Source organism: Eleutherodactylus coqui, chromosome 13, assembly GCF_035609145.1.
Source record: "Eleutherodactylus coqui strain aEleCoq1 chromosome 13, aEleCoq1.hap1, whole genome shotgun sequence".
NCBI classification, from domain to species: domain Eukaryota; kingdom Metazoa; phylum Chordata; class Amphibia; order Anura; family Eleutherodactylidae; genus Eleutherodactylus; species Eleutherodactylus coqui.
In genome coordinates, this window is record NC_089849.1 from 117,964,776 (window position 1) to 117,973,956 (window position 9,181).

The following is a 9,181-nucleotide window of genomic DNA, read 5'->3' on the forward strand; positions in this document are numbered from 1 at the left end:
ACAATCCTAACAACCCATAGCTGTCAATGAATAAAAACGCTAAAATAAAAAAGTTCTCTTAAATCTTCAGGGCTGTCTTTCCCCCTATTCTCCACAGTACAGGGCACGATATCCTCCCTGGTATATTTATCAGCCATAACAGAGACATAAGCACTTCAGCGCCACTTAGAGCGTTAAATCCATATGGCTGCAGGGAAATATAATTGGATAATATAGAGTGCATGTGCTAGGCGCTGCTTGGTGGCTGTTGTTTACAGCAAGTGACAATGTATAAGTTTATCTGAAAGAATTTTATGTGAAAGATAAGGATACAAGTTATCTGCCAGCAAATGTTATGTCCCTTTGTTAAGGGGGAACACAATAGCTAGAAATTGTTTATTTCTCCAGAGCTAATGGGGCTGTTCCACCTTAATAAGAGGCGTGCACTAAAGCTCCATTACCAGAGTTGGCAGGCTGACAAGAGCTGCTGCTCTAGTGCCCTTTCCCCCTCCCCAGTGCTCATACTCCCTCCCAGCCTGGATGGATCAGCTGCTGCTTCCCCCTCCCAGACAAGCATCTATCTACCCAGAAGCTCAGGACAGGCAGATCTGTACCAGCAACAGCCACGCCAGTGTGCTTCATGCAACTCAAGAGGTCTTGCAGCAAGGATGGGATACAGAGACTTGCATCTTTGCCCTGGGATGTGTTTTTAAGGAGATCTTCAAGACATTACCCAAGCCCAGAGGACTTCTTATCTCAGTGCATGCACCACTGCTTTGCACTTTACTAGGGCCAAGGTAGAGAGCACCAGGAGACAGCTCCCACACTGCCTTTTGCTTTCTGACAACTTGCATTGGGGGTGGGGAGAGCATGAGGTTTTGGTCACATAAGGAAGGAGCCCCGGGCTTCCACCAAATCTGTGGCTTTTTCTGGGATGTAGGGGAGGGGACATGGCTACGACCAATTTGCAAGAACAATGAGAGTTTTCTCAGCATGGTGGAGGCAGGAAGAGAGAGAAGGTGGGGGATGGAGTTTTAGAGCATCTCCCCTCCCCCATCAACTTTCTGTGTTATCCATAGAAAAGGAACCTTATTGTGATGGATTCCTGGGGGCCACATATACTTTTTGGGGGGCTCATCAGAGGATTATGAAATGCACCTTTCCACCCGTCAATTGAACAGGTCGCCAGTACAGGTAGGTGCACTCACTTGTACATTTGCCAAAAACCCAAACACAACACACACTGTGAGTTAACCCTTTACTTACTTGATCGGATCCACAATGAAATAGACTCTTCCTGAAATTTTGAGATTTAAAAAAAAATTTTTTTTTACATTGAATATATCTGCAATTGCTCTACTGATCTGTAGTACAGAATTGAGTCATTATTTGTTTGTATTTATTATAAATTCCAATGATCCAACATTCAATGTGCTTTTAAGAAAAAAAATAGATTCACACTTCATGTAAATTCAACAAAATTGACTTTAATAAATGTAGAATTTTTTTTTAATAGGGAGCTTCACAAAATTTAATAGGTTATGGACCAAAACTAGGCAGGCCTGAAAATCCCTATTTGTAAACTTCTCTGTATGGCGCTCTTTAAGGAATTTTGCTTTTAGGGTTTACTCTCCTGGAAAAGCGTTATTAAGCCTTGCCAACTTCAGATACTTGTTAGAAGAGAAACAATTTTTAAATTTTTATTAATTATTTTTAAATTACGACATTTTATTTAGAATCGGCAACAAATATTACTGCTGGCAAAACCCAAGATTTGGTGAAGTTATAGTAGATGGAGGTGGTCCAAGGTGGTCCCAGTTATTCCTTTAATTCAATAGACGGAACCAGAGGGGCGTTAACTTTTTCAAACTGGTACATTCAATGTTGAGTCACCAAACTAAGAATACTAATCTCAAACTTTATTATTATGTGTCTGGTGAGATGCATTTGTAAGGAACGATGGCCTATGTGTGTTTGAGGAAAAAAATACAGAAAGGAGAACCAAAATAAATTGTAAAAATCCAGCCTTTACTCAAAATATTGCATTTTAAATCTGAAATCTATAAACTATTATTATACCAATACCCCAGGATAACAATCCATATAATTATATTATATCCAAGCTTGTAATTATATTTTATATGGAATTTATATGTGATTAAGAATTCATTAAACAATAAAAACGTTAATGAATTACTGATTAAACATATCACAATTTCAATAATATAATAATAGAAAATATAAAAAATATTTTACTACATTTTTGATAGTAATAATATACCCAGATTTTTTTTTTAATTCTCCAAAATAAATAATTAGCATTTTTTTCTGTCCAGAAAAATGATAAAAAAAATATATATAAGATTTTAAATACAGCACACAAATGGTTAACACAGGAGTAACTAAATTCTCACTATTCTAACCTGCCCCAAAACAATTCTGTGTAACTGGAGAGGTTTTTATTTCATTATTTATTCCCAGGTGCAGACAGAAATGTTTAATAAACAGACGGATAATTAACTTTCTGGACTATTTTAGACTCCCTGCTTCCAGTTCACTGCAAATGTTGTGTTTTAATCAGATGCTTGCAAAATTACTATTTATCTTCTTATTAAAACTTTTAAATTAAAATGCATTTTTTAAATCATTTCAGAATATAAACTAGAAGAAAAATATGTCGTATTGTCTGTAGGTCCGATATCTTAATATTCTCTATAAAACAGGGGTGACTTTACATACACACAGACATATATATATATATATATATATATATATATATAATATATACACTTTTAGATTTCTATTAGGGTAATTAAATCGTTATCCAATCCATAATTTGTCAGTTGATATGTATTCTCAGATGTGAATATAGCCACACTCAGACATTTGAGAATACTACGTCTTATCATGGACCAGTTGCATATAGATTTACAGCGTTCTGCATCTCATACAGCAGACAGCCTTAATTGTTTTGGAAAACCAATATGTTACCATTTAAATTTAAAACAATCTAAAAATATGTTTCTTTCTATAATTTGGATCCTCACATTACAGGCCCCATTGTTCAATGCAGTTGACCTATACTAATAAAATTTACCACATAGTTTAATAATATTTTGGGATTTTTTAAATAAGCTGATAGACTATATATATAGCATATTATAGTCTATTACCAAGGGCTTTATAAAAATGACCAACTATGTCACCAGTAAAGTAACCTCATTCAATTTCCTTCATGTATGACAGAGGCAACTTCACATGAACTCTCCCTCCACGCTACAAATTAATGGTGGTTCAACCCAAATATTTCAATCTTTCAATAAAACTCACAAAACGAGTTTCTTTTGTTGTTTTTGGCCTAGACAAGTCTAGCGTCTTCCTGTTATTTTCTTCCAGTTAGGCCAGTTGCATATACCTACTCTGAGCTGATGATGGTAAAACATCTGTGACTCCAGTTGCCTTCAGCTCACTTTGTACAGCGGAGAGAGATACTCACTAGTGAAGACTCATCTAAGCTTGGTCTTTGATTGTGAGTTCTTCAGCCATTCTAAACTAGTTGTTCTCATGTTTCTTTTAAAAGCAAGCAAAATGTTGAAGTCTACTGAAACAGTTTTTTTTCTTAGCAAATCTCACCAGATGACACTCAAGAATTCTTTATTTTACTCTTTTGCCCACTTGGTCCATATGTGTACTATATTTATATTGCGTATGGACTGCCCCCCAGCTAAACATAATTGCTGACAAAGGATAAATTATGTTGCCTGCTGCTAAACAAAGACATTTATGCAGAACCTACTGGCCTAACATTTCCGTCTGTTATCCATTTATTATATTTTTTTATAGCTTTTCTTTACCAAATAAAAATCTGTGTATGTATATATATAATATATATATATATATATATATATATATATATATATATATATATATATATATATATATATATATATATTCAAGCATATATTAGTGTTATGCACAAATTAATATACCAACTCAATTAAAAAATGTTTTTGATGTTTATGGTCACACATATTAAGTAATTTGATAATTTATATTTATATTAAATAAAAATATACATATATATATAATATAAAAATGTCATTAATCTACCAAAAAGGCACAAAAATAAATGTACATAGGTACATGTGCACAAAAAGCACAGACAATTATACAATTTATGTCCTAGGTACCTATACAGCAAATTTGTGCCCTTAAAAATGTACAAAATTTAATGAAAAATCTCTGGTTTGGAACCCGTATAATCCATGTTTTGACTGCTACTGCTTAGACATACACAAGGAGTGATATTATGGGATTAGTGTTATTTAGTTAGTGATGTATAAAATAACCTATAGGCTGTAGCTATTTAAAGGAAATGTTCAGATATAACCAAATCTGTTTCTAATATGGAAGAGCACTGACAATCATTAGTGGAGACGATGTACAATTGTATTAGCACACATCGAGATGTATAGTGGGATCCTTTGTTCTCCTTAGACAGCTACCATACTATTGGAAAGATTGATTGCCATTATTAATAAAAATGAATGTTTGAATCACAAGTTTCATGTTGGCTGGGTTGTCCAGAAATCTATATTTCCTTCAGTTAGGTAGTTCGCTTCTTCAAATTCAGCAAAAGGAAATTGGCGAAATGACAAGGAAAATGTAAAAAAAAAAAAAAGAAAAAAAACACGGTGCCTCAGGAAAGATTAAACCAGTATATAAAAATATACTTTTTTTGTGATTTGGCTGATGTTAGATCTGCCCCAGATTGCCAGATTTATAGATTCCCTTATTCCCAAACCTGTGCTCTCTGGATTTGAGGCTTATTTATAGATGTCATGGATATTTAAAGTTATTTTTTTACATATCTTTCCCACCCAGTTTAATGCATAGAAGTCTTTGATGCAAGCTAGTAAGTGACAGGCTGTTCACAGTGTAGATAGACCAGCAGTAAAATAGAACATATACCTAAACATCACATGTACATGTGGAATATTGGTGGATAAAACAGCTACTGTCATTTAACACTTTCATTGTCGGGCTGCCTCCCTCCTAAAGAATCTATTACTAGGACAGAGCATGTCTATTGATTTTTTTTTTCTGTTTTCAGACTTTTGCCTCCTGAAGGCTGCATTCCTGTGTAATCAAATGCAATAAAATCTAATTTGTGACCAAACAAGTGGTGTGTGGTGTTATATAAAAAAAATGAGATTTGACGTGTGTGTATATGCACAAATCCCATCTGTGACAATTATTCATGCAATTTGTGAAGAATAATCTCCTTTTTTTTTTACAGAACAAATTTATCTATTTTTAGATATTTGTTAAGAAGTTGACTGGGTTGTGATTGTGATAGAGCCGAGTGAATGTTCGCTGACACCATGTCTACAGTGTTTCTTTGGAGATTGTGTTTAGCCCTCTGCACAGCAGGAATTATGCCTTTGGCAGAAATCAGTGGAATTTTTTATGTTATATGGTTACATATAAAGCATAACAAAGGGGAAAAATAATCAAAAACATTTCACATTTTTTACATTTCTTTTTATATTATTTTCAGCCCTTTTAGACTGACCATTCAGATTTCACAATAGACCCTCTATCTACTTCGTATTATTAGTATTATTTTTTTTTGCTGATTTTAGAATTTTTAACCATGCTTCATAAATATATGACAGATGACAAGAAGGGTTTAAAAACGTAAAATATATGTATTTCAATGTATTTTTTTGCATAGCTTACTACAAATGGGTGAGACGGTTAGCCATACCAAGCAGCTGCCAAGCAGTAAGAGGATTACGTTCCTTCCATTACACCACAATTTTTTCAAAGTTTAAACTATATACTAATATTGGTCTTCTAAGATTTTTTTTAACCCATTTGTTTCAGATTCTAATATCAATATCAACATACAATTATCATAAATGGTTATATTTGCAAATTCGATGGTAAAAAAAAAAAACCCACAGTATTAGAGAAATATTATTTTTTAATATATTGTTATATATTTTATTATATTTTTCTGTCATTTTGCAGATGTCATTTCCTGTATATTTATTTTTGCCAAACAATTTGTATAATCGCAGAACATTTTAATAGGAAAACGGGCATGTTACCAGCTGTGCCATGTAATAAAGAAATTTAAGAACCACTGAAATAAAATATCTCTTTTTATTGTTTCTAGGCAGCAAATGTACACTGCAATACATCCAGTTTTTATTTTAAACAAATGTTTCTTTGGGATAATTCATGTGATACATTAACACAAAAATCCTCAGCAGATAAAACTGAAACGCAGTCACTAACACAAAAGCAACATAAATGTCTAAATTCCATTAACTGATGCATGAAAACAACAAATCTCTATGATTTTAAGTAATAAAACAATGATACATTTCATGTATTCAACCCATGACTCACTACTTTAGAAATGTGTTTTCTTGACGGGTTGTCCGTAGACATATAATATATGATTTTTTTTTAAGGTGCCTGAAATAAATACATGATATACCTGGATTTAATGATTATGAAAAATAATGAACGATATCACAATGATATTATGCATAGTAGTATTAGTTGTAGTATTAACGCAATTTTTATTTCATCTTTTATCTATTTTATTTTGATTCTACTTAGGATCTATATTTTCTCATCATTAATATTTTAAGATTCAGATCACCAAGAATACATTTTTTTAAATGTAATTTTAATTTGTATTTCATTTATTTATATTTTTACTATATTTTTATTATCCAGATTACAAAAAAACTCTATTGTCTGTCAACATATCTAACTTTAATATTTGTAATAGATAAAAACTTGGGGAGAAAGGTTGAGTGAACGGGTTGTAATTTGATATAAAAAAAAAAGTAAAAAAAAAAACAAAACAAAAACAGTTGGTCAAGTTGATTAAGCTCAGATCACTACAAATCGCCATACAAAGCTGGCCTTGTCCTCGTGAATAGGAAAGACGAATTTTCACATCTTAATTCAGATGCATGGGATCACTTAGATGGCTCCAAATGATTTGATTACCGTCGAGCTAAATTGGATGTTTGTGAACTTAGCAAAAACAATAGTGACCCGAAGATGAATCTCTTCCAAGAAGGATGTGACACAGGCCCAGGCCATGTTTATCCTAAAAGTCGCTTTTAGGATCCAGAGTAGATTTGCAGCAATTATATCTGAGTGGTCCATGTCCACATTTACACCCTGGTGCCTAGAATACAAGTTGGCGTCTATTGTCACCAGTTGTAGCTGTGGGCTTTATCTTCTAGTGGGTGCTGGCTGGTACAGAGTTTTTGCTTTGCTTTCCTTTTTAAATGGTCTGGACAAGAAGAAGTTTATTATGCTGACTTTAATTATACTTAAATCTCTTAACTGTTCCAATTTTTCCAACCAGTCTTAAGACGGGATTCCAGAGAGGAGTTTGTGTGTCAGGATTAATTTGAGAAAACATGATTGGGTCAAACCTTTTCTTACAGCAGTTTATTGAAAGCAAAATATATAGAGGAACGGGAGGTGGGGTTGCTTTTCTTGGCTATATATATATATATATATATATGTTTAGATATGTGTTGGTATAGGCAGATAGATAATTAGACGAATGTATGTATATAAGGTGCTGTTCAGATTTAATTCTATCCTCCTGTTGAAATTATATGTTTTATTTCCTGATCTACACTTTAGAAGAAAGCAGGAAAACCTGCGAAATATGCCACTGTATAGCCATACTGTTGCATAAGCTGCCTATTGACTCACATTAAAGAAATAATGTATACCGTACGGTATACGTGTTTTTTTTTTAGTGTATCCCCTTAGACACTTTCCTATACAATAAAAAAGGCAGAGCCTTGTGTGTACTGGTCCAGCGTATACCAAAAGTAGGTGCATGAGACTATATTGATACATTTGGCATATTTGCCGAGAGCTATATTACCTACTACTGTGATTACAATATATATAATTGTAACAACCTTAGCTGGTAACACATGTTGACTAGTAGACGACATCTTCCACTGCGTGAATCCGATAATAAGGGCACAACCACTTCTGCATGTATGTATCAGTCTAATATTCTAGAACAATCAAAGAGTATCCATCCATTATGCAGTGTAGGGGAATAGAAGAACTGATGATTGTTAGCTGGGTAAATTCTACATGGTCTGAAGAAATGGAGATAGAAACATGCTAACTCTTAGATAACAGCCCGAGTGTACTGTACTGAAAATATTGTGTGTGCCTTAAAATAAGGACACAACCATCTCTGCATGTATGCATCAGTCTACTATAGTAAAGCAATCAAAAATTATGAAACTCCTGTACAGAGTAGGGGAAGGTCTTCAAGAGGACTGAAGATTGTCAGATGGGGAAATTCTGCGTAGTCTGAAGACATGGAGACAACTTGTATTCATTGTATAGTTTATTTATTCAGCACCAATGCTGCACAATAGGGTTTGGAAAGAGAGCATGAAGGTCAAGAAGCCTAGAGGGGCCATGGTCTCCTGTGCCGAGATTACAATCAGACGGTCAGTCTACAGGTCACACATGAGCTGAACATTCATATGCTAGGGGTCTTAGGTCATAAACGTCTTCCCTCCTTCCACCACTGCCACTCCCCCCTCCACCTCACTTGGATCATGGAGAATAGTCCTACCAAACCTCTCCAGGTTATCTCACCTGCTTTTTGGCCAGCAGCTGTGTCAGAGAGGTGGGTGGCTAATTCTCTTCTCAAGAGTCTTGAAAAAAGCAAATAATTTAACCCCCTGCCTCCTAGAAGGGTATAATGTTCACTGTTCAGCTGGCTTGTAAATTCCACTACAATCTTCAATTTAAACTGGTCATAAATATACTAACAATTATTAATAATCCAGAATGACAATTATTAAAGTGATATTCCGGTTGCCAATTGAAAAAAAACAAAAACATATTAAAGTGGTTGGGACCATTTATACACAACTGGTTATACTTAAAAATTAAACAAGGTCATTTCCTTTTTATCTTGTCTGCTGTTTCCGCACGTCGCTGTCTTCCAAGATGGCCGGCAAATCCCTGCTGATATACAGTTGGAACGTACATTGCCATAATTCTCTGTTCTGTCCTTTGTTCCTCTAAGATTCCCCCACTAATCGCAGTCCTCCTATTGGTCAACAGTCCACTCTGCATCCAGTGATACAGCACTATCAAAAATGCCGCACTCTCC

General features: G+C 34.3%; 1 long non-coding RNA gene across 1 annotated transcript; it reads left to right on the plus strand.

Moving 5' to 3' along the window:
* Positions 1–519: 519 nt before the first annotated feature.
* Positions 520–5,161, plus strand: LOC136587316 (uncharacterized). The gene is made up of 2 exons (XR_010787460.1): positions 520–1,173; positions 5,093–5,161. It is a non-coding gene; the product is annotated as an uncharacterized lncRNA (long non-coding RNA).
* The last annotated feature ends 4,020 nt before the right edge of the window (positions 5,162–9,181 follow it).